At 33.8% G+C, this 27,065-nt stretch overlaps 8 non-coding genes across 8 annotated transcripts; all 8 read right to left on the bottom strand.

Annotated features, from left to right (window-relative positions):
* Nucleotides 1-18,977: 18,977 nt before the first annotated feature.
* Nucleotides 18,978-19,050, bottom strand: Trnaf-gaa (transfer RNA phenylalanine (anticodon GAA)). Its single transcript has one exon. It is a non-coding gene; the product is annotated as a tRNA-Phe (tRNA).
* A 607-nt stretch (nt 19,051-19,657) lies between these two features.
* On the bottom strand, nt 19,658-19,730 carry Trnaf-gaa (transfer RNA phenylalanine (anticodon GAA)). Its single transcript has one exon. It is a non-coding gene; the product is annotated as a tRNA-Phe (tRNA).
* Nucleotides 19,731-20,337: 607 nt separating this feature from the next.
* Nucleotides 20,338-20,410, bottom strand: Trnaf-gaa (transfer RNA phenylalanine (anticodon GAA)). The gene has a single exon. It is a non-coding gene; the product is annotated as a tRNA-Phe (tRNA).
* A 607-nt stretch (nt 20,411-21,017) lies between these two features.
* Nucleotides 21,018-21,090, bottom strand: Trnaf-gaa (transfer RNA phenylalanine (anticodon GAA)). The gene has a single exon. It is a non-coding gene; the product is annotated as a tRNA-Phe (tRNA).
* Nucleotides 21,091-22,751: 1,661 nt separating this feature from the next.
* Trnaf-gaa (transfer RNA phenylalanine (anticodon GAA)) lies at nt 22,752-22,824 on the bottom strand. Its single transcript has one exon. It is a non-coding gene; the product is annotated as a tRNA-Phe (tRNA).
* Nucleotides 22,825-24,485: 1,661 nt separating this feature from the next.
* On the bottom strand, nt 24,486-24,558 carry Trnaf-gaa (transfer RNA phenylalanine (anticodon GAA)). The gene has a single exon. It is a non-coding gene; the product is annotated as a tRNA-Phe (tRNA).
* Nucleotides 24,559-25,165: 607 nt separating this feature from the next.
* Trnaf-gaa (transfer RNA phenylalanine (anticodon GAA)) lies at nt 25,166-25,238 on the bottom strand. The gene has a single exon. It is a non-coding gene; the product is annotated as a tRNA-Phe (tRNA).
* Nucleotides 25,239-26,529: 1,291 nt separating this feature from the next.
* Trnaf-gaa (transfer RNA phenylalanine (anticodon GAA)) lies at nt 26,530-26,602 on the bottom strand. The gene has a single exon. It is a non-coding gene; the product is annotated as a tRNA-Phe (tRNA).
* Between the last annotated feature and the right edge of the window lie 463 nt (nt 26,603-27,065).

The following is a 27,065-nucleotide window of genomic DNA, read 5'->3' as shown; positions in this document are numbered from 1 at the left end:
ACTGGCTATCAACCAATCAAAACCCAGGATTCTTACATAAGGTGTAATTACGCCAAATATAGAACCACACTTATTAGTCACATATTCATTATTTAAACACGTCCTTTAGCCTTAAGGTAATTCTAATAATTGTATTGGAAATAAAATGACCAGTTTATTTTAAGTGATCGACTAATTGGTAAATTACGTTAGTAGTACAAATACAAATTTGAATTATACTCTATATGGTGCATCATTTTTGCCAACCTAAGTGGAGGGGAAAAGGGGGGTGGTCACGTGCACCTGGTGACCACCCCCTGGATCCGCCTCTGAGAAAGAGTGCAACTATATTTATAGTAATCACAAACACCAAATAAATAGTGCTGCATTGCAAATCAAAATTAAACATTTAAACAAAGCAATTCATATACATTTCTTATAAGATCTTATAATGATACCAATTGATTCCATGCGATTAATATTTATTTATATTTTCTATAATACTTTCCATACACAATACCGCAGTGGAATCAGCATCCTGGGGTTCGGCCTTTTTCGGGACTTGTCACAAGCTGTGGCCTTCGCACGACTCCAAGAAGTCACAAAAAGGCAGCCAGACGTCATAGCAGTCTCAGACTATTCGGAAGAAGACCAAGGTGATCATATTTCTGTAACCAAGCCACTAACATGAACATAAAACGATATCATTTGACGACCATTTGATTTCCGAGGGGGCAGGGGGCAGGGGGGAGGGTGACTGGACGATTTTGAAAATGAATATCACAATAAATGGTACACACACATCCAGCAAACTGCCAAAGCAAACATATCTCTATATGTTATGATTTAAGAAGTTTAAATGTATAATCATGAACAGTTAAAGGAAGAAATTACCAAACATTAATACGACTCAAATTAGAATATTGCTGCACTGTTTAAAATTTAATCACTAAGATCCACTAACGAAACATAAGATCTCTGGAACAGTTCAGCGTTGTTGAGTAAGATATGTATGTAACAGACATCACATCACCAGCAGTGTATCTGATGATGATAAAAACTTTAAACTGGTAAAAACCCAAGAAGACGACTAAAAACTAGGTTACTGTAACAGGAAAGGGGTCAGAGCCGACACTTTCCTGGACGTTAAGGTGGCTGGGGCGTCTTATGTAAAATTGACAGGATTTTTTGATCACTTGTCAAAATGAAGTTTTTATCATGCTTTTTTCAAAAACATATTAAAAAGTATGGGTCACCGGACTTTTTTCACGCTACAGGTTGTGCAAAATTGTCAGATTTTGTATAGATTTTGCATGGAAAATCAAATTTTGTGTGATGAAAAGAAAACGTACTATCAGAACTTTAAGATAAAATGTGAGAAGATTGCTCTTATAACATGCTTTCAGATAAGAAAAACAAAAAAATGGGGTCACCGAACTTGTTTTCTTGCTACATTTCAAAATAGGTAAATTCATAACACTTTCTATTATAAAAATTACTTTATCTGAGTTATCTCCCCTTATTTGGCAAAGTTGAAAAAAATCTAATCAAACAAAAACAAGGTGTTTTTGAGAAAATACAACTGTAATTATGATAAAACACACAATTTTCTGTATTTATATCAAAAGTCTTTTACATAAATGACATACAACTCTCAACATTTGCACATTTCATCAAATATCTAAACCAAAATTATCTGCTTCTTCAAAATCCAAGATGGGGAAGACACCCGAGCCGGCTTAAGTGGCTAGTACTTCGTCCATGATCGATCATCGGGAAACCTGATATCATATTTTGGCCGAACGGAGACATAAATCAAATAGAACTCAACAATTATATATATAAGCATGAAAAGAAGTTTTATATTAAAAAATATCAATTGATTCATCAATAAATTTATGTTTTTATACCACGGTCCTAATGTTGTTATCTGGATCTTAAATCATGCTTTTACTTTTTGGTGTTGTAGTTCGTATTCTTATATTTTTAGATTAATTCTACTTAGTTGCTTATCAATATTTTTCTATCTTTCAGGCCATTGACCAGCAGTTGGGTACTAAGAAAGGAGAAGCTCTTATTGACCTGTAAAATGAAAACAGGACATTTTCAAATTGTTTTGTTGTAGGGATGGGGTGCAAGTAGAAGATTGGTCAATATTATGTACATGTACCTTGATATGAGTTTATTTTTGATTGTGTTCAATGATAAACTGGAAATAAATGATAACATAAATTCCTTTGTTTTATATGTTGTTATTTTGTTTTTAAAGCTAGAATTAGTATAATGATAATTTCATTTCAAAAGTTCTAGACTGTTTTACGAATATTTGAAATGAAGAAAAAATGCAATAGTCGAATGACGTGAACTGAATTAAAAGAAAAAACTCATTGAGATTGAAAAGGTATTGGTCACATTCAATTTGATATGGAAATTCCAGTTTCTTATTTTAATGCATTGGCTCCTTTTTGTGATGGTATGAAAACCTGTTTTATTGAGAGCTATCATACGTTTTACAGTCAAGCCTTCCGGAATATTAGTTTAATTGAGGCCTAATGAAGTAACGGCTTCTCACAATAAAATGATAAACATGTTTCTTCACGACCCTTAATGGTCTAAACATGTTTACATTCAAAACACTTCACAGCTAAACGTGTTTCCAGACAAAACACTACTCAGCTAAACATGTTTCCAGATACAACAATTCACAGCTAAACATGTTTACAGTCTAAGCACTTTTTAGCTAAACGTGTTTCTAGTCTATACGCTTTACAGCTAAACATGTTTACAGTCTAAGCACTTTATAGCTTGACACGTTTAGGCTATTAGCACATTAAATATTAAACATGTTTAGATTTAAAACATGTCAAAAATCGGTTTCATAAATGTGTTTAGGAAAGTGTTTAGGCTCTTAACACATTTTTTAGAGTAAATTTATTTACATATGTACAAGTGTGGACACAGATCAATTTGGTAGAGTAACCATACAAAAATTACTTGCCTGAAAGAGACAACCACTTGTCGAAATTTTGTAATTGCTTAAGAAATGTCTATACGGTCATTTATGAACATAACATCATGTGAAGTGAAGCTTTCTGGTTTTTCTAAGAAAAACTTCCATAGAGTCAGCTGCCGTTCCATCTTTAAACACAGGGCTCGGGAATGTTATTAAGGAACGTTACATACTCTCTATAGAATGAAAACACTGGAAACAAAATAATGTTCCAAGGCCCATGAGCTAAATCTGGGATAGATAATGATGTGTCTTTGATATAACTTTTACCAACAGAAACTGTTTCTTTCAATAAAGTAGTGCTAAACTTTGAGAAAGCTCATAAATAATTATCAGGTTTAAATATTCATATATATTTTTTTCATCTTCTTTTATTCCATTTTTGTTCAATGTTTATCAAAATCAAACTATGATAATGTAATTTATTCAATATTTGCTTATAATGTTCATCATTTGAAGAAGTTACATTTTTTGTATGTGTATGGATTTCCAAACTGATTGTATGGTAAAAAAACGCACCAAAGACACAAGGCTTATAAGTTTGTACGCCAGACGCATGTTTCGTCTTCAGAAGACTCGTTAGTGACGCTCGAATCCAAAAAGCAAAAGGCCAAAGTTAAAGTGAATTGAGGACACACAGATTTTGCCAAATACAGCTATGGTAAACTACTATTCCTTCCCAGTGACAATGTTTGTTTTGGGTGCACTAGAGCTCAAAATTAGTAGAGGAACTCCCTAGTGCCTATAGGGGCATGATTTGGATTTTAATGTTTTTACATCATGAAAAATAGAGCAGTGCTATTATTAAAACAAATATAGAAATTAACAAATATGAATGATAAAAGTTATAACGTAATATATAATTTTAGAAGTCTATCTGGTCTTGTGAGTTTCGTCCCTCTGCATAAATATGATGTATAAATGAACGACCATTTGTTCTTAAGACTCTTCAGTAGGCAATAAAGATGGTTAAAATGTGCGCATAAAACACCATGCATCGTATTGCAATTATTGGTTTGTTTTGTGTATTTAATTTTGCTTTCTTTTATTTGGCTGTCTGAAAGATGAAGAATGTTTGATTGAAATGGAAATATCCATCAAATGCTTTAATCACCCTTATCAGTTAATGTTTTGCTTTAATAGTATCATGTGCTGGCAGTTGTTAGAGCTAGTTTCCTAAAGCTTGTATCTTTGTTTGTGTAAGCGTTTGCTCAAGCATTGTAATTAAAATTGACATCTGCAAACGATATAAATAGGCGGAGTTAAACCTGCATACATTATAGTTAAATTTGATCATTTGATAAACAGGTTTAACTCTGCCTATTTATATTGTTCGCAGATGTCAATCTTAATTACAATGCTTGATCAAAGATGTATACAAACAAAGCAAGCAAGCCAACCAAAGTCTTAATCTACAAGCATAAGGAAATTAGCTCTAAAGAGATTATTATATTATGCAAAATGTTTCAACCATATCTTACCTTACAATTTGTACATGTTGCATGCATCATCATGACATGTAGTTATGGTTTGTCTGTTTTCAGTTCATAGTTCCATACAGAATGTATAAAAATGCATAACAATAAACTGAACCCGAATGCAAAGAACTTAAATTATAATACATTTAGACAGAGAGCTCAATCCAGTGATATACTTTGTAACTTATCATTAAAATGATAATATTGATATCGGCCATAACTTGAATAATACACACTTTTTTTATTTTTTTTTAGATATATAATTAGGGTTTTAGAAAAAATAAATAGCATTCAAATATTTTTGCCACTTTAGAAAATACGCACTTTTAAAAATTTGCAAATTTCATCATTTTGGCAGTTTCGTAAAACTGCCAATATTTAGACCAGAATGAGCAAATATCGGAAAATTATTTAACCTCAGGTATTAACATATTTTGTCAGTTAAAATACAGTATTACAACATATACTCTTACCAATAAAACAGTAGCATAATGATAAACACTGATAATTGTCAGCTCAAAACTGCTGAAATTGCCTAATTTTCAGCCTTATTTTGACCATAAATGGCTATATATAGATGGCGCTCTATAGAGAGACTACCATTAAATATTTTCAAAAAATATTTTGCACAGAGAGTAGTTGCCATGAAGGTATCATGTATGCAAAATTTCACTTTAATATGATTACATTGCATTTGGAGCATATTGCATGGTTTTCTGGCAGACTGGCTCTTAACAAACTACATGGAGATCTCGAAAAAAGACAAGTAAATTAAATCTAATAGATGTAATATCTAAAGGAAGATGTAGTAAAAATATTCAGTACATGCACAAAATATATCAATTGATTGACTTTTGGCTTTTCTCCAATAATTCTATGCAGACAGAACGCAATTAAGTTTTGCACATTTTGGGATTCCTTGTTTATTTCCAAACTTTGTATGAATAATCCACACTTTAAAAAAAATGCATTTTATTGCAGTGAATTAGTGAATTGTAAAATTTATTTGTTAAACAATTGTATTGCTAAATAAACACTCTAAGGGGACATGTCATGGACAATTTTAGAATAAACAAAACTGTATTATAATCTTAATAAATACTCATTTATTAGTAAAGCAACCAACAATCAATCAATCATTGATTAGTGTTAACACATGACAAAGACAAAATCTCTTTGTTCTTACTGTGCTATAATAAGGAAAATGCACAGCCAAGGTGTGCATTAACTACCTCCGATATACTACACAGTTCGAATGTACTCTTATCTTTAGGGGCGGTTCCAGGATTTTTCAAAGGCATAAGGGCGTAATACACGCCCTCTTCGCCCCCTCTTTGAATCCATCAATGACCTGGCAATTACAACATAGATGGTCAATGATAAATTTAAGTACATCTCTCTTCGATTAATCTTCCTCTGGGCATATTCTTGAGGGAAAGAAAAACAAATAATCTATACCCAATAACCCTATTATTTATGATTTGCCATACACCGATTTAAAGTACAGCAAAATAGAACTACAACTTTAGAAAGTGGTTATCCGCCAATAAGACTGCAACAAAACGACAAAAAAGCAACCTAGTAAACACATCTAGATGGCAACATATAGTGTTCAACAAAAGACAGTTGTCTAAACACTATGACAAGTTCTAAATCGTTTTTGACTGTTCAAAAGCTAACTCAGAGCTTATGTTGTATTGTTATTTATCTTGCCGACTTAAAGAATACTTATTTGATTTGATATGATCGACACGAATATATATGAAAATTGTGAAAAAATTTAACAGAAAAAAATCAAAGATCTGCCATTAAAACACAATTCTCCAAATACTGTAACAATTTAATAGGAGAAAACCTGAATATCAAAAAGTTATAATTTAAAAGCTACCAACCTTTTACAACCTAAATGCATATTTTTCCCTTTCTTTACCCTTCAAGAAAACTTTCCCAGGAGACGTGGTTAAATATCATCCGAATATTTTCAAAACGTTTATGTAAATTGATGGCGTCATGTGTTAAAACAGTTATTGACCAATCAAATCGGTATATATCATTTAATCTGTACAGTCGGGATGACCCATTAACCCGAACTCCTACGTCATTCGGGCCAAGTAGCAGTGGTGGATCCAGGGGGAGGGGGGTTCCGGGGGTTGGAACCCCCCCTTTTTTGACGATCAATGCATTTGAATGGGGACATATAGTTGGAACCCCCCCTCCCCCTTTATCCTGGGTTAGGAACCCCCCCCCCCCCCCCCCTTTTATAAATGGCTGGATCCGCCCCTGAGTAGGGTCACCCGAGCCCTGCAGATTAAAATGACACATATCGACTTGCTTGGTCAATAATTATAACAAGTAGTTATACGTATGCTTAAACTTAATAAACATTTTTTTAGCAATGAACAAAAACTGTTGAAAATTCATTTTCCTTATACATGATTATTTGTTTATTTTAGTTACTATATATATAATAAAATATTAATTTTCGCGAACCATTTAGGTCACAGAAATTCCAAAAAATGGCATCAGTAAGGAGAGTTGTACAAATGATGTGAATACACAGAACCCGGATCCAATTTATCTTTTACTAAAAGTATTCATCATTTTCTGTTTTGTATGTACTAACAACATTTCATTTTTCTACAATTTCGATTAAAATATTATAAAACCTGCAGTTCAATAGGTCACATGCCCCAAATAAACATTCCCCGATTGGTCGAACTACTGTGGCCTCGGTGTAAAGCAACGCAAGCCTCGATGTAAAGATCACGCTTCCAAAAATAGAGGTATGTCCCAACTTAACATTCCCCGATTGGTTGAATTGCTGCTCGATGTAAAGCAACGGAAGCCTTGATGCAATGAAGAAAAGGGGTTGACAGGATAAACGTAATCGTTATAAATTTTAACTTCATGGTTCTTATGCAAGCAAATTTAATAAACAATGATTTTATACAGTTGTGTTATTGTTTTCACCATAGGGCTTTATTTCTGTGTACACAATTCTGAATCTACATACTTCACCTGTATCAATATTAGGTAATCCGTTTGGACGATTCCATATACTATTATGTTTTAGGGTTTTATAGCTTTAGTGTCGAGTTGGTGTATAGTATTGAGGGCTATCTGCGAGAAATAAATCCTTTTTTCTGATAGATTAACTAAATTCAAAACCAATATAAAAATAGTTAACACATATATTTTATTTAACTGAGTAAATTGATCGGAATGTGAATGATACTTAAACCTAAAATTCGTTTTGGCCTATCCCAGTGATGACATTTGCGCGGGAATTTAGTCCATTGACATCGTAATATAATTTACTTTGGATTGTAATTATCTTTGGATGTAATGTTACAGGATTTAATGTGAAATTATTTGTCTCTTCTTTTATAGTACACGAGTTTGACGTCAGGTTTGTACACATGAAGTCTCTAGTCTAAAAAAAGCCAGTGACAGAACGATAAACAGATAAGCAACTGTCTAGGGCCAAGTAAGGGAGGTGAAAAAGCCAGTATTACGCAGAACGATAAACAGTTACATAGACGGATCCAGGGGGTGGGGAAAATTTTGTTGATTTTATAGGGAAGCAGGGGCGGATCCAGCCATTTTATAAAAGGGGGGTTCCCAACTCGGGACAAAGGGTGGGGGGGGGGGGGGGGGGTTGTTCCAACTATGTGTCCCCATTCAAATGCATTGATCGTCCAAAAAAGGGGGGGTTCCAACCCTCGGAACCGTCCCCCGGATCAGCCACTGGGGAAGCATGACGGGAGTGGGCAACCCTTGGGTCAGTCAGCGGCCACCCCCCTTTTATGAAAAGTTGTGGATCCGCCACTGAGATTTATATAAGCAGGTTTTCTTTGTGTAGATACCTTAAAATATCACCAACTGTGACTGAGTACACAATTTGATTCATTTTAGCTCATTAGCTGGGCTCACTCGCTAAAAAGGTTCATTGCGGGCGTGCTCACTGGCTAACATTTTACGATATTCATGACTCGTGTAGAAAAGCCGATAATCTATACATGTGTGTGAGGAGTAGTTATCAAGCTTGCTTTCGTCTGTAAAAACTGTCTTAGGCCAAGTTAGGGAGGTGAAAAAGCCAGTTATAGAACGATAAACAGATGATCAGGTTTTCTTCATATAGATCCCTTAAAATATCCACCACTGAGGACACGATTTGATTCATTTTAGCTCATTAGCTGCACTCACTCGCAATAAAAGGTTCAATGTGGCTTACTGGCTAATATGTGTAGAAAAGCTGATAACCTATACATACATGTACATGTATATGGTCAGATCATATGTTTTCGTTCGTCATATGAATTTGTACTATGCATGCCTTTTCAATGGAAATTGTGACGACAGTATGCATTCTTAATAGCACGAAAAACGATGAGAAGAGGATACATATGTCAACCAAAATTTTTCACCAACGTCAAAATATATGAGGACACCCTATCAAGATCTATTAAGCTTGCGTTCATGTTGCACTAAAACTGTTTTAGGAAGGTGAAAAATACCAACAATATAACACTAAATAGATAATCGATATTGTAAAATATCAATGTGTTGAAAAGCCAATGGTCTACATATATACTTAAATATGTCAACCATAAAATAAAACTGATTTAATTTACACCACAACTGTTGAAAAAACCTTTATGTTTATATAACTTATCTCATTCTAGTCCATTCAACTGACAGAATCAGTGTACATTTCATGAACTCTTTAATAACAATAATTATCATGGACTATTCTTTATAGCAATATCTGTTAGCCATTTAGGGGTCTTTTGCATTCAAAGTTTAGTTTTAGTGGGTTTATTTTGCGAAAAAGAACTCAATTTCCAGATCAAAGTTAACATTTTCTATATATTTTGTTGTGTCAAAATGACCTAATGAATATAAAGGACAGTACCCATATAGACCCAAAAATGGTATATCACATTCTACACATGACATTTTAGCAGGAAAGACTGCCATTGGAGTATATAACTTTTAACCTGTGTATGTATAATTAAAATATGATAATAAAATTCATATCTTTTTCAGGACTTCTGATCGAACCATGTACATGTAGTATGGCATGTTTGTGAGATATGGTTTTGGTGGATAGGATGTTCATGAAGGACCTGTAGTACAAAGTATACCACTGGATTGAGCTCTTTGTCTAAGTGTATTATTAAAGTGCTTTGCTTTGAGCTCAGTTCATTGTTATGCAATTCATTCTTTGTGAAATAAAGATTTGACAGACAACTCTCATGTACAAGGATTTGTCAGGGTAGTATCCATTCTATGTACAATGTAAGTAATAAGGAGATAAAAGCATTTTATTATGATTTGAACCAAATATTTTTTGTCCTTTAACCAAATTTTAAAAAAAGAACAAATTTACCTGACAATGCTACACTCGCTACTAGCAATATGATGCTAGGTTGTTTTAATACATTTGTACTGCCTACTGATGACTCGGTCCTGAGTGTAAATGGTCATTCAGTATGTTAAAAAAAAAAAAAAAAATTTATAAGGCCTATCTGGCCTAATTGATTTCTAAAACTATATTTCATTGTACATGTTCAACATTTTTCATTCATTTGTTTATTTCTTAATTTGTGTGAATTAACATTGTTACAGTAAATGTTAATTACTACACTTTCATACCACAACAAATACTGTATTGGTATCACTTATATTTGTATCCATATAACCAAAAAAATTGAAAGGAGAATAATTTTGCAATACCTTTTTCATATTGAATACTATAACTTTTTTGATATTTAGACATATTAGAAGATTTTCATAATACCCACTTGACATGCTTGAAATTCTATCAGATTACTTTTGGAGCAGTTATGAGTCTTTGAAGCATGCTCACAAAGGTTTTTTTGTTGATATCGTTTTCATATTGGTCAAAACTTTTTTTTGCTTCGGGCAGCTTTGGAGGAGATGTTATCAAAGAATTGATAAAAAACAACACAGAAGTTTACTTTCTAGCTCATCTAGCCCCAAGCATCATGTCAGGCATTTTCATTACTAAAAACCAATAAATGTCTTCTAATCTGAGAAACAATTTCGACATTTTAACAAAATATTTTACTAATGATACTGACAATCCACCACAAAGTAATATAAATAGAACCATACAAATAGTGAGCAAATACATATAAAAAAGATGTGGTATGATTGCCAATGAGACAATTCTCCACAACAGACCAAAATGACACAGAAATTAACAACTACAGGTCACCTTACAGCCTTCAACAATGAGCAAAGCCCATATCGCATAGTCATTTATGTTATTTATGTACACAAAATAAACGAAAAACAAATATTATGTAACACATAGACAAACGCCAACCACTGAATTACAGCCTCCTGATATCATGTTCTCAGATATCATCTCCCATTTAAAAAAAATCACATGAAAAAATGAACCTATTATGTGTTGCTCCCCTAGCTACAAAATGTATCCAAAATCAAAGATGTGGAAAATATTCTATCATAATCATTTGGTCATTAATGCAATTAGTGTCTCTTCCATGCCCTCTTGAACATAAAATCTAAATATTAAATAAACAACACTCCTCATGCTCAGGTTGGTTGTCATCGTGCAACACAGTTAATAACACCATATAGGAAAACATAGAACTCCTTTTGTCACATAAAACACTGTCAAACATCCAAACATACTATCCACATTCATCTGTGTCCACACTTGTTATATACTAAAAACAAACAAATTGAATACTTCGGCTTTATGTTAACAGTTTGACCAATTTAGACAGAATGTCAATTCAACAGATTTATAGAATTATCTATAAATATTATTGAAAAAGGTTTTCATATTTGTCTTTGTGTCTTCATGTACGTCGTATAGTTGTTGGACTAATGCTTTCTCAGATTTATTTTATTTATTCATTCTATGTGTACAATTTATAATAAGAGTCTCAAATAAATGAAATTATAAATCAAAATGCCATGTCTTATATATATCTTTATGTATTGCATTTTTGATTTACTACTGAATCCTCTTTAAGATTAATGCCAGTATTTCATATTACCTAGTTTTGCCAAGTATTTCCAGGTAAAACCCGGTAACACTAGAATCATTGATCACTTGGCTGGGCAATACTAATAAAACTCGGGGTTTTGACTATCCTGGTCCAACTGTCATATGTAAGTGATAGTCTAAAATTTTGATCTACTTGTACTAAGGGGAAGACCTGGTGTCTTTATTAGTGTTTCCTGCAGTTTTGAATAGGGCAGGGCATTTTTTCCGTAAAATCATTACTCGAACGATCTCTTCGTTCCCCCTTAATTTGTAAACTTTTTACATTTCCCAGGGGTACACAATAAGCGTTGTCTATAAGTTTCAATCATCAATCGTATTTGTACTTGGTCGTTTAAAAAATGTTCAAACATAACTACAAAATTCAATAAAATGTCAACCATTAAAATTTCTCAAAAACTACATGGTTAATCCATCTGAACCTGGACTCTTATTCTTTGCCATTTTATTTACAGTTAAAAAATCGCATTAATCGAAATACCACTGTCACATATTTCTTGATCATTACAGTTACACTTTGCAATAATTCAAGTTCCTTTGTTTCTATACAAGAGTACAACTTGTGATAAAACTGATAATGTAATTCTAACAACTTTTCCGTATTTAATACTATATTGTTTTCACTATCATAAAAGGTCTTTTATACAGTTCACTTCCTGTTTATGTTTCTCTAAATTAAAAAAAAAAAATTTGGTACACCTATCATTCTCTGAAGCCCATTATGCTTTTGATATTGATACATGTATAAGCACTGTTACACTTTGAAAACTCCTCTAAAACACTCAATTCTAATTTCAAATTTTCATATTGCTCTTTATTAACGTTGTCACCTTCTGCAATTTATTTTTACATATTCTTTCAATTTGATTTTTTAAAGTATAATACTCAGCATTTTTTTCTTTCGTTGTTCTCTTGCTAAACCTTATGAAAACGTTTTGATCTGATACTTCAAATTGTTACACCATTTTAATGTCTCTGTTTCAAAAAGATGACAATATTTACTCTCTTCGATAATCTTGATAACCTTTGAAGCATACTCGTCATTATCTAAAGGATCCAAACACTGGACCTCTTTTACATTGTCGAAAATAAATTTCATTTCTAGAAAGGCATGATTGCTAAAAGAAGTATATATCTGATGTATTGTACATATTGTGATACATTTCTACAGATTAAAAAATAATCAATTCTTGATTGCTGCAAATATAAATTACAAACACGCTTCCTTGAAAAAATTTTACAATCAGGATTTCTCCGACACCATAGATCATACACATTATTATTAATAATCAAATTACACAACGTTTTTTAATCAATATCATCTTTGTCTTCTGTTTAACTAGCCCTATTCAACTTTGAAAAAGTTGAATTCCAATCTCCAGACATAATAATATTATCATATTGTTGCATTTAATTATCTAAAAATATATATTAAAAAAATCACTCTTTCCTTTTACTACATTGTGACCATAAACATTAATTATATTGTAAACATTACCTTCATTTTCAAACTTCACATGTGAAAATCTACCATCTTTATCATTATACACACTTTAGTAATATTGTTTTTATATTTTTGACTAACATGTATTGCAACACCTTTCCTCAATTGATTACTGTTACTATGAAAAACTTTACCTTTAAACATGTCATATAAATTGGTTACAAAACTTTCATCGCAGAATGTCTCTTGTAACAACCAGTGAAGACAGAACTTGTGAATCTGATGACGATGGTGACAGTTCTTCTGGGGATATTATCGAGCGGATAGTAACAGAGAACCAAGATCGCACCGATGATATAGATCACAATGAGACAAAGAGCATTTTTTTTTTAAATATTTCCATCTTGCACAATTTTCGATTACAATTTCGATATCACTTTCATTATCATATAATTTTTGTTTGTCTGTCTCTTCAGTTTCAGTTTCACTATCATCATCTATCTGTCTTTGCTGTTCTTTTTCATCGGCGCGTTCTATGTTTTTTTTTACGCCACTGCGACTTTTTTCATCGATGCGTATTTATTCTTTGCACCACTGCGATCTTTATCATCAACGCATTCTTTGTTCTTTGTATTACTGTGATCTCTATCATCGGCGGGATCTTGGTTCTTTGTTATTATCCTTTCGATAATATCCCCGGAAACTGTAACCATTGGCATCAGATTCACCAATTCTGTCTTCACTGGTAACACCATTTCCTTTTGTATAAGTCTTTCCTCTATCAACGCCACCCATGTCCAGACTTACATGGTGTACTTCTAGTTGAACTTCCATTTTGGAATTATTTTCTATATCATGCCCATGTGCAAAGTCACCATCCTGCTCTTTATCATTTGAGCATTTGTACAATATACGGGTGAATGTAATGTGCAGTTTTTCTCTTTTAATTTATCCATTATCACACCATTGTAACCCATCCCTTGTGGATGTTATTATTACAAGTAAAAAGAATTTGTGTTTTAAAACAACAAATAGTCCAAATGGTGTTAGTGACTGTCACAATATTATTTCTACAGTTGTGAAAGGGAATTTACCTGCACAAAAATGCAGGGACGTAACATATAGAAGTTACAAAACTTTTGATATTGACCAATTTACAAATGATTTACAGAAAATAAAGATTTCAGAAAACTGTACTGAGAAAGATTTAAATAGTATTTATGATGATTATGAAAAAGATTTAAAAAATATATTAAATAAACATGCACCTGTCAAATCTAGGTGTCAAAGAAGAAAACCACTGCCATGTATGAATAAAGAACTGAGAGGGGCCATATATAGAAAACAAATGCTTTATTCACAATATACTAAAAACCGGAGTGACAAAAATTGGGAGAAATTTAGAAAACAAAGAAGTTTGGTAACTAAGATAAAGAGAAAATCAATAAAAGTATACTTATTAGAACGTTGCTCTGTTTGGGTCAAAATCATGCGAGTTTTGGAAAACAGTCAAACCATTTTTCTCAAAAAAGGTGAACTGTGGAGAACAAAAAATCTTATTGTGTGAAAATGACAAAATTGTAAATAGTCCAAATGAAGTTTCAAATGTTTTTAATAATTTTTTCTCCACAGTAGCAGACAAAATTGGAGCAGATGTGGTATATGACCCCTCAAATCACCCAAGTATAAAAGAAATTTTGAGTAACAGAAAGCATGTTTCTGACTTTGAATTTAAGAAAGTATCTAACGCAAAATGTCAATAAAATATTGAATAAAATAAACATCAAGAAGGCTACAGGAGCTGATGGTATTCCAGCAAAAATAGTAAAAAATTGTAAATCTTATATTGCACCACAGCTGACAACTCTTGTAAATTTGTCAATTGAAAATAACTGTTTCCCTGATAAACTTAAAGAAGCCCAAGTGACCCCCCTTCATAAAAAGAGTGACCCATTATTAAAAACAAACTATAGACCAGTAAGTGTCTTACCCATATTTTCTAAAATTTTTGAAAAAATATATGAAATTCAACTAACTGAATACTTTGATAAAATATTCAATCCTTTTTTGTGTGCATTTAGACTTGGACATGGATGTCAGACCACACTTCTCAGAGTGTTAGAAGATTGGCGTGCAGCTCTTGATAAAACCAGTACATTGTAGCGGTATTAATGGATCTTTCTAAGGCTGTTGACTGCCTGCCTCACAATATCTTGCTAGATAAATTATCAGCATATTGTGTATCCCCCCATGCAGTTGCTCTTTTAAAGTCCTATTTATCTAATCGTAAACAACAAATTAAAGTCAACAATGTTCTGAGTGGTTGGGCTGACATCCAATAAGGCGTACCACAGGGTTCTATACTAGGGCTATTGTTGTTTAACATATTTATAAATGATATTTTTCTTTTTGTTAAAAATGTTAGTTTATATAACTATGCAGATGACAATACTCTGTCTTTCTGTACTCCAGATTTTGATTTATTAATTTCAACTTTGGAATCTGAGTCAAAAATACTTATTGAGTGGTTCCGGGTGAATAAAAAGCAAGCAAAACCCGACAAGTTTCAAGTTTTGGCTGTTGGCAAAAAGACCTTTGAACAAAACCCATCTATACATATTCAAAACTCGAACCTTACATGTGAAAAAACAGTAAAATTATTAGGCATTGAAATTTGACTATCAGTTAAATTTTGATGTTCATATCAGCTCAATCTGTAGGAGGGCATCACAGCAATTAAATGTTTTAAAACGTTTGGGCTCATTTTTGGATATACTTAGTAAACTTACTATTTTTCATACTTTTATTCTTAGTAATTTTTATTTTTGTCCTTTGGCATGGCATTTTTGCACTGATAAAAATTCCAATAAATTAGAAAAGGTGCAGGAAAGAGCACTCCGTTTTGTATATGAGGATTTTACCAGCCCCTACGAGGACCTCTTACTTAAAGCTAAGGTGCCCTCCTTGCAGATCAGACGGATTAGAACAATGGCTCTAGAAACTTTTAAGATTATAAATAATATAGCTCCTGTGTGCTTACAAAATTTGGTGAGTGTCAAAAAATCTAAGTATTCTTTCAGGTATGTAAATATTCTGGATGTTCCATGCCAAATGTGGCTTTTTGATCTATATGTAATAAAATTACGAAAAGAAAAGAAGGTGGTTAGCGATCAAAATATTTATAGGCACTACTAAATAAAGCCAGAGGATTCCAAATTTCTGTGTATATTTATATTAGATATATAGTATATAAATCGTATGCCGATCTCTAGTTAATACCTATATAAAAGAACAACATCATATCCAATGTGACACCTATATACCAGAGACCAAATGACGTGAATGCTAGTATGTCAAATAACTATTTTCGTAAAGCAGTAGAATCAAAACTTACTTTAGAAAATTGCGATCAAATGATTTAATCTAGGAAAAAGATATTAGATGTTATAGATTTTCGTCAAAGTTGCGTAAAGCCTTTGGAAATCTTTATAAAGTAAATCAACACATTTTAAATGAATGTTTGTATTAGAGATATAGTATGTAAATCAATAGCCAAAGTTACACCGTTACGGTAAAAAATCTTTCAAATTTGCTGCCGCTACTTTATGGAACAGCCTTCCAAACCATTTCAGGACTGAAAATAGTTTTTTACATTTTAAAAGTCTTGTTCAGTCCTGGAACGGTTTGAAATGTCGCTGTTCTGCTTGCAGATAATTCTTGAGATGTTTATTATTTATGTTGCTTTTGCATGGTTGCTCTGGTCTAGCATGTTTTATTTCATTTTAAATTTGTTGCTAAATTTTTATTGCATGCTATGTAAGTGAGATTTAACTTCGTATTACAGGTTGTTTTATATGCCAAATTAGACTGTTTTTATGTTATGTATAATGTTTTTATATTCGGTCAAAAGCTCCTTAGAGCTTGTGTTGTGTCTTTTAACTTATGCCGAATCAAAATAAAGTTTTCTTATTCTTACCATTTTCAGCATATGCAGGCAAATTCAAAAATGAATGAACTACTATATCTGAAAATTAGAAATTACTTTAACAAAAATATTCATCCATTTTCATTCCTCTTGTCAATCTTTTAATATCATTCACATCTGTATTATCACATACGAACTTTCAGTTTCATTTGATACCATTGACAAAACGGAGTCCACTCCACATACTTTCTCCGCAGCTTAAATTATTTTTCGCAGCCGAAAATGCGCTAATTGGTATATTAATTATCTTTACTGCACATTCTTTCTTTAACACCTTCATATATCTTTCATGTATTTTGGTAGTCTATCTGAATTCCGCCTTTGTCCTAGCCGTCTAGTTTCTAGAGACATTTTCCGAATGCACCTAACACATTTATGTACACTTGAGTATACTCCCCCTTTTTATGAAACGACCAGGAATAAGGGTATTCACCGCAATTGATCAACAAAAAATAGTCAATAGTATCTTCAAACTAAAATGGTCTACCAATAGATATAGGAAGATGTGGTATGAGTGCCAATGAGACAACTCTCCATCCAAGTTACAATTTATAAAAGTAAACCATTATAGGTCAAGGTACGGCCTTCAACACGGAGCACTGGCTCACACCGAACAGCAAGCTATAAAGGGCCCCAAAAAATTACTAGTGTAAAACCATTCAAACGGAAAAACCAACGGTCTAATCTATATAAAAACGAGAAACGAGAAACACGTATAAACTACATAAACAGACGACAACTACTGTAATCAGATTCCTGACTTAGGACAGGTGCAAACATTTGCAGCGGGATTAAACGTTTTAATGGTACCAAACCTTCTCCCTTTTCTGAAACAACAGTATAACATCACAACATAGAAAAACACACTACCACGAATATTCTATGAAGCATGTGGCTACGTATAACTGTGTAAAATGCTGATTTTGCATCCAGGAATACAATGTAAAAATAAAGGCAACAGCAGTATATATTGTTGTCTTTTGATTCTCTGCAACTTTCTTCTATTGTTAAGGCTGAAATCAAGGGTGGTGGCCCTGTTGTAAAAACTCTTTGTTTTTTTTATGTTTATTTGACACGATTATTTGTTTCTTTTTTTGCAGTTAATTTCTATAAACTTTAAACATATGTTTACAGTTGATTGAGACGAGGTGTAGTTGAGAACTCTCTGGTTTTTCGACGCCTTTTTCTTCTGTAACATACAGTTTAGGTTGAGGCTTTGTAATGCTATAAAGGCTATTGTTCTGAAGTTGGTATAGTACCGGTTTTTCTATTGCCACTAAGTTCTTGCCTATTTTGTGTTGCAGATTATGATGCAGTGTTTGGCCACATATGTTGACGTTGAGCAGTATGATCAACCGGGGGCCTTTAGATCTTCAGTCTAACGCTCTCCCAACTGAGCTATTCCGGCTGACAAGGATTGTTCTCCAATTAGGTGTATTTATTGATATGTAGCATCTACAACCTTGTGCTTATTTTGATATACATGTGAAACTGAAAGAGTGTAAATTAAGAATTTTATTTTCGTGTGTTAGGTGGGTCCTTTGAGCCTCTGGAAAGATCCCTTCTTTACCTGACAGTATAATTTCAAAAAACGTGTTCTAAGAATATTCATGTCTATGTTAATAAGTCCGTGTATTTTGCTCATTATAGGATTTTAGCTTTAACACAAAATAAATTATGCTTTCATGAACAAGAAAAACGTTAATGTCTCGTCGACGCTATCTTTTGAACATCAAGATTGACTTGACCATACTTTTGGCATCATAAAGGATCGTCTTCAACGTTACCAACTTGAAGTTAGATTTACGGACAGTTCATGATTTGAAAGACAGCGCCATTCATCTGTCAAATGTGTGTTTTCTTCTCTCGTATATCGTATTAGTTGTCTCTGAAATCTGACGTGCATGACATTAATGTAGCTACATCTATTCATTCTATGGTAAAAACTGTCTTTGGATTATCTTGCAAAAGTGGTGAGTAGCAAAAAATATCCTGCCAGCCGCCGGATTGTTCCGTGCCGGAACCCGGGATTGAACCGGGGGCCTTTAGATCTTCAGTCTAACGCTCTCCCAACTGAGCTATTCCGGCTGACAAGGATTATCCTCCAATTAGGTGTATTTATTGATATGTAGCATCTACAACCTTGTGCTTATTTTGATATACATGTGAAACTGAAAGAGTGTAAATTAAGAATTTTATTTTCGTGTGTTAGGTGGGTCCTTTGAGCCTCTGGAAAGATCCCTTCTTTACCTGACAGTATAATTTCAAGAAACGTGTTCTAAGAATATTCATGTCTATGTTAATAAGTCCGTGTATTTTGCTCATTATAGGATTTTAGCTTTAATACAAAATAAATTATGCTTTCATGAACAAGAAAAACGTTAATGTCTCGTCGACGCTATCTTTTGAACATCAAGATTGACTTGACCATACTTTTGGCATCATAAAGGATCGTCTTCAACGTTACCAACTTGAAGTTAGATTTACGGACAGTTCATGATTTGAAAGACAGCGCCATTCATCTGTCAAATGTGTGTTTTCTTCTCTCGTATATCGTATTAGTTGTCTCTGAAATCTGACGTGCATGACATTAATGTAGCTACATCTATTCATTCTATGGTAAAAACTGTCTTTGGATTATCTTGCAAAAGTGGTGAGTAGCAAAAAATATCCTGCCAGCCGCCGGATTGTTCCGTGCCGGAACCCGGGATTGAACCGGGGGCCTTTAGATCTTCAGTCTAACGCTCTCCCAACTGAGCTATTCCGGCTGACAAGGATTGTTCTCCAATTAGGTGTATTTATTGATATGTAGCATCTACAACCTTGTGCTTATTTTGATATACATGTGAAACTGAAAGAGTGTAAATTAAGAATTTTATTTTCGTGTGTTAGGTGGGTCCTTTGAGCCTCTGGAAAGATCCCTTCTTTACCTGACAGTATAATTTCAAAAAACGTGTTCTAAGAATATTCATGTCTATGTTAATAAGTCCGTGTATTTTGCTCATTATAGGATTTTAGCTTTAATACAAAATAAATTATGCTTTCATGAACAAGAAAAACGTTAATGTCTCGTCGACGCTATCTTTTGAACATCAAGATTGACTTGACCATACTTTTGGCATCATAAAGGATCGTCTTCAACGTTACCAACTTGAAGTTAGATTTACGGACAGTTCATGATTTGAAAGACAGCGCCATTCATCTGTCAAATGTGTGTTTTCTTCTCTCGTATATCGTATTAGTTGTCTCTGAAATCTGACGTGCATGACATTAATGTAGCTACATCTATTCATTCTATGGTAAAAACTGTCTTTGGATTATCTTGCAAAAGTGGTGAGTAGCAAAAAATATCCTGCCAGCCGCCGGATTGTTCCGTGCCGGAACCCGGGATTGAACCGGGGGCCTTTAGATCTTCAGTCTAACGCTCTCCCAACTGAGCTATTCCGGCTGACAAGGATTGTTCTCCAATTAGGTGTATTTATTGATATGTAGCATCTACAACCTTGTGCTTATTTTGATATACATGTGAAACTGAAAGAGTGTAAATTAAGAATTTTATTTTCGTGTGTTAGGTGGGTCCTTTGAGTCTCTGGAAAGATCCCTTCTTTACCTGACAGTATAATTTCAAAAAACGTGTTCTAAGAATATTCATGTCTATGTTAATAAGTCCGTGTATTTTGCTCATTATAGGATTTTAGCTTTAATACAAAATAAATTATGCTTTCATGAACAAGAAAAACGTTAATGTCTCGTCGACGCTATCTTTTGAACATCAAGATTGACTTGACCATACTTTTGGCATCATAAAGGATCGTCTTCAACGTTACCAACTTGAAGTTAGATTTACGGACAGTTCATGATTTGAAAGACAGCGCCATTCATCTGTCAAATGTGTGTTTTCTTCTCTCGTATATCGTATTAGTTGTCTCTGAAATCTGACGTGCATGACATTAATGTAGCTACATCTATTCATTCTATGGTAAAAACTGTCTTTGGATTATCTTGCAAAAGTGGTGAGTAGCAAAAAATATCCTGCCAGCCGCCGGATTGTTCCGTGCCGGAACCCGGGATTGAACCGGGGGCCTTTAGATCTTCAGTCTAACGCTCTCCCAACTGAGCTATTCCGGCTGACAAGGATTGTTCTCCAATTAGGTGTATTTATTGATATGTAGCATCTACAACCTTGTGCTTATTTTGATATACATGTGAAACTGAAAGAGTGTAAATTAAGAATTTTATTTTCGTGTGTTAGGTGGGTCCTTTGAGTCTCTGGAAAGATCCCTTCTTTACCTGACAGTATAATTTCAAAAAACGTGTTCTAAGAATATTCATGTCTATGTTAATAAGTCCGTGTATTTTGCTCATTATAGGATTTTAGCTTTAATACAAAATAAATTATGCTTTCATGAACAAGAAAAACGTTAATGTCTCGTCGACGCTATCTTTTGAACATCAAGATTGACTTGACCATACTTTTGGCATCATAAAGGATCGTCTTCAACGTTACCAACTTGAAGTTAGATTTACGGACAGTTCATGATTTGAAAGACAGCGCCATTCATCTGTCAAATGTGTGTTTTCTTCTCTCGTATATCGTATTAGTTGTCTCTGAAATCTGACGTGCATGACATTAATGTAGCTACATCTATTCATTCTATGGTAAAAACTGTCTTTGGATTATCTTGCAAAAGTGGTGAGTAGCAAAAAATATCCTGCCAGCCGCCGGATTGTTCCGTGCCGGAACCCGGGATTGAACCGGGGGCCTTTAGATCTTCAGTCTAACGCTCTTTTTTTTTTTTTATCTTTATTATATTCACAATTTGTATATACATATCACAGTTTCAATTACACAAAAATAAAAACATTGTCATTAGTTATTGTCCTTTCTCTGAAATGAATCATAAATAAAACATTAGCTATATTGCGTGAAATATTTGTCACGAACATGATTGTCTGATGATCAATTTGTGTATACTCATATTCTTATATATATATCATTTTCTATAGAAAAAACATCATATCCCTATTATTATATTCAATCTCTTTCTAATCAACCATTCAGCTCATACATTCAAAATTATAAAAAGCTTACACTGAATACAAAGAAAAAATCAAAGAGTTAAGTGTTTGTACAGTCTTATTGTCCTTCAGTCTAACGCTCTCCCAACTGAGCTATTCCGGCTGACAAGGATTGTTCTCCAATTAGGTGTATTTATTGATATGTAGCATCTACAACCTTGTGCTTATTTTGATATACATGTGAAACTGAAAGAGTGTAAATTAAGAATTTTATTTTCGTGTGTTAGGTGGGTCCTTTGAGCCTCTGGAAAGATCCCTTCTTTACCTGACAGTATAATTTCAAAAAACGTGTTCTAAGAATATTCATGTCTATGTTAATAAGTCCGTGTATTTTGCTCATTATAGGATTTTAGCTTTAATACAAAATAAATTATGCTTTCATGAACAAGAAAAACGTTAATGTCTCGTCGACGCTATCTTTTGAACATCAAGATTGACTTGACCATACTTTTGGCATCCTAAAGGATCGTCTTCAACGTTACCAACTTGAAGTTAGATTTACGGACAGTTCATGATTTGAAAGACAGCGCCATTCATCTGTCAAATGTGTGTTTTCTTCTCTCGTATATCGTATTAGTTGTCTCTGAAATCTGACGTGCATGACATTAATGTAGCTACATCTATTCATTCTATGGTAAAAACTGTCTTTGGATTATCTTGCAAAAGTGGTGAGTAGCAAAAAATATCCTGCCAGCCGCCGGATTGTTCCGTGCCGGAACCCGGGATTGAACCGGGGGCCTTTAGATCTTCAGTCTAACGCTCTCCCAACTGAGCTATTCCGGCTGACAAGGATTGTTCTCCAATTAGGTGTATTTATTGATATGTAGCATCTACAACCTTGTGCTTATTTTGATATACATGTGAAACTGAAAGAGTGTAAATTAAGAATTTTATTTTCGTGTGTTAGGTGGGTCCTTTGAGTCTCTGGAAAGATCCCTTCTTTACCTGACAGTATAATTTCAAAAAACGTGTTCTAAGAATATTCATGTCTATGTTAATAAGTCCGTGTATTTTGCTCATTATAGGATTTTAGCTTTAATACAAAATAAATTATGCTTTCATGAACAAGAAAAACGTTAATGTCTCGTCGACGCTATCTTTTGAACATCAAGATTGACTTGACCATACTTTTGGCATCATAAAGGATCGTCTTCAACGTTACCAACTTGAAGTTAGATTTACGGACAGTTCATGATTTGAAAGACAGCGCCATTCATCTGTCAAATGTGTGTTTTCTTCTCTCGTATATCGTATTAGTTGTCTCTGAAATCTGACGTGCATGACATTAATGTAGCTACATCTATTCATTCTATGGTAAAAACTGTCTTTGGATTATCTTGCAAAAGTGGTGAGTAGCAAAAAATATCCTGCCAGCCGCCGGATTGTTCCGTGCCGGAACCCGGGATTGAACCGGGGGCCTTTAGATCTTCAGTCTAACGCTCTTTTTTTTTTTTTATCTTTATTATATTCACAATTTGTATATACATATCACAGTTTCAATTACACAAAAATAAAAACATTGTCATTAGTTATTGTCCTTTCTCTGAAATGAATCATAAATAAAACATTAGCTATATTGCGTGAAATATTTGTCACGAACATGATTGTCTGATGATCAATTTGTGTATACTCATATTCTTATATATATATCATTTTCTATAGAAAAAACATCATATCCCTATTATTATATTCAATCTCTTTCTAATCAACCATTCAGCTCATACATTCAAAATTATAAAAAGCTTACACTGAATACAAAGAAAAAATCAAAGAGTTAAGTGTTTGTACAGTCTTATTGTCCTTCAGTCTAACGCTCTCCCAACTGAGCTATTCCGGCTGACAAGGATTGTTCTCCAATTAGGTGTATTTATTGATATGTAGCATCTACAACCTTGTGCTTATTTTGATATACATGTGAAACTGAAAGAGTGTAAATTAAGAATTTTATTTTCGTGTGTTAGGTGGGTCCTTTGAGCCTCTGGAAAGATCCCTTCTTTACCTGACAGTATAATTTCAAAAAACGTGTTCTAAGAATATTCATGTCTATGTTAATAAGTCCGTGTATTTTGCTCATTATAGGATTTTAGCTTTAATACAAAATAAATTATGCTTTCATGAACAAGAAAAACGTTAATGTCTCGTCGACGCTATCTTTTGAACATCAAGATTGACTTGACCATACTTTTGGCATCCTAAAGGATCGTCTTCAACGTTACCAACTTGAAGTTAGATTTACGGACAGTTCATGATTTGAAAGACAGCGCCATTCATCTGTCAAATGTGTGTTTTCTTCTCTCGTATATCGTATTAGTTGTCTCTGAAATCTGACGTGCATGACATTAATGTAGCTACATCTATTCATTCTATGGTAAAAACTGTCTTTGGATTATCTTGCAAAAGTGGTGAGTAGCAAAAAATATCCTGCCAGCCGCCGGATTGTTCCGTGCCGGAACCCGGGATTGAACCGGGGGCCTTTAGATCTTCAGTCTAACGCTCTCCCAACTGAGCTATTCCGGCTGACAAGGATTGTTCTCCAATTAGGTGTATTTATTGATATGTAGCATCTACAACCTTGTGCTTATTTTGATATACATGTGAAACTGAAAGAGTGTAAATTAAGAATTTTATTTTCGTGTGTTAGGTGGGTCCTTTGAGCCTCTGGAAAGATCCCTTCTTTACCTGACAGTATAATTTCAAAAAACGTGTTCTAAGAATATTCATGTCTATGTTAATAAGTCCGTGTATTTTGCTCATTATAGGATTTTAGCTTTAATACAAAATAAATTATGCTTTCATGAACAAGAAAAACGTTAATGTCTCGTCGACGCTATCTTTTGAACATCAAGATTGACTTGACCATACTTTTGGCATCCTAAAGGATCGTCTTCAACGTTACCAACTTGAAGTTAGATTTACGGACAGTTCATGATTTGAAAGACAGCGCCATTCATCTGTCAAATGTGTGTTTTCTTCTCTCGTATATCGTATTAGTTGTCTCTGAAATCTGACGTGCATGACATTAATGTAGCTACATCTATTCATTCTATGGTAAAAACTGTCTTTGGATTATCTTGCAAAAGTGGTGAGTAGCAAAAAATATCCTGCCAGCCGCCGGATTGTTCCGTGCCGGAACCCGGGATTGAACCGGGGGCCTTTAGATCTTCAGTCTAACGCTCTCCCAACTGAGCTATTCCGGCTGACAAGGATTGTTCTCCAATTAGGTGTATTTATTGATATGTAGCATCTACAACCTTGTGCTTATTTTGATATACATGTGAAACTGAAAGAGTGTAAATTAAGAATTTTATTTTCGTGTGTTAGGTGGGTCCTTTGAGCCTCTGGAAAGATCCCTTCTTTACCTGACAGTATAATTTCAAAAAACGTGTTCTAAGAATATTCATGTCTATGTTAATAAGTCCGTGTATTTTGCTCATTATAGGATTTTAGCTTTAATACAAAATAAATTATGCTTTCATGAACAAGAAAAACGTTAATGTCTCGTCGACGCTATCTTTTGAACATCAAGATTGACTTGACCATACTTTTGGCATCCTAAAGGATCGTCTTCAACGTTACCAACTTGAAGTTAGATTTACGGACAGTTCATGATTTGAAAGACAGCGCCATTCATCTGTCAAATGTGTGTTTTCTTCTCTCGTATATCGTATTAGTTGTCTCTGAAATCTGACGTACGTGCATGACATTAATGTAGCTACATCTATTCATTCTATGGTAAAAACTGTCTTTGGATTATCTTGCAAAAGTGGTGAGTAGCAAAAAATATCCTGCCAGCCGCCGGATTGTTCCGTGCCGGAACCCGGGATTGAACCGAGGGCCTTTAGATCTTCAGTCTAACGCTCTCCCAACTGAGCTATTCCGGCTGACAAGGATTGTTCTCCAATTAGGTGTATTTATTGATATGTAGCATCTACAACCTTGTGCTTATTTTGATATACATGTGAAACTGAAAGAGTGTAAATTAAGAATTTTATTTTCGTGTGTTAGGTGGGTCCTTTGAGCCTCTGGAAAGATCCCTTCTTTACCTGACAGTATAATTTCAAAAAACGTGTTCTAAGAATATTCATGTCTATGTTAATAAGTCCGTGTATTTTGCTCATTATAGGATTTTAGCTTTAATACAAAATAAATTATGCTTTCATGAACAAGAAAAACGTTAATGTCTCGTCGACGCTATCTTTTGAACATCAAGATTGACTTGACCATACTTTTGGCATCCTAAAGGATCGTCTTCAACGTTACCAACTTGAAGTTAGATTTACGGACAGTTCATGATTTGAAAGACAGCGCCATTCTTCTGTCAAATGTGTGTTTTCTTCTCTCGTATATCGTATTAGTTGTCTCTGAAATCTGACGTGCATGACATTAATGTAGCTACATCTATTCATTCTATGGTAAAAACTGTCTTTGGATTATCTTGCAAAAGTGGTGAGTAGCAAAAAATATCCTGCCAGCCGCCGGATTGTTCCGTGCCGGAACCCGGGATTGAACCGGGGGCCTTTAGATCTTCAGTCTAACGCTCTCCCAACTGAGCTATTCCGGCTGACAAGGATTGTTCTCCAATTAGGTGTATTTATTGATATGTAGCATCTACAACCTTGTGCTTATTTTGATATACATGTGAAACTGAAAGAGTGTAAATTAAGAATTTTATTTTCGTGTGTTAGGTGGGTCCTTTGAGCCTCTGGAAAGATCCCTTCTTTACCTGACAGTATAATTTCAAGAAACGTGTTCTAAGAATATTCATGTCTATGTTAATAAGTCCGTGTATTTTGCTCATTATAGGATTTTAGCTTTAATACAAAATAAATTATGCTTTCATGAACAAGAAAAACGTTAATGTCTCGTCGACGCTATCTTTTGAACATCAAGATTGACTTGACCATACTTTTGGCATCATAAAGGATCGTCTTCAACGTTACCAACTTGAAGTTAGATTTACGGACAGTTCATGATTTGAAAGACAGCGCCATTCATCTGTCAAATGTGTGTTTTCTTCTCTCGTA

This window comes from Mytilus californianus, unplaced genomic scaffold, assembly GCF_021869535.1.
Source record: "Mytilus californianus isolate M0D057914Y unplaced genomic scaffold, xbMytCali1.0.p SCAF_14, whole genome shotgun sequence".
Taxonomy (NCBI): Eukaryota; Metazoa; Mollusca; class Bivalvia; order Mytilida; family Mytilidae; genus Mytilus; species Mytilus californianus.
This window is presented reverse-complemented; position numbering and strand designations above follow the sequence as displayed.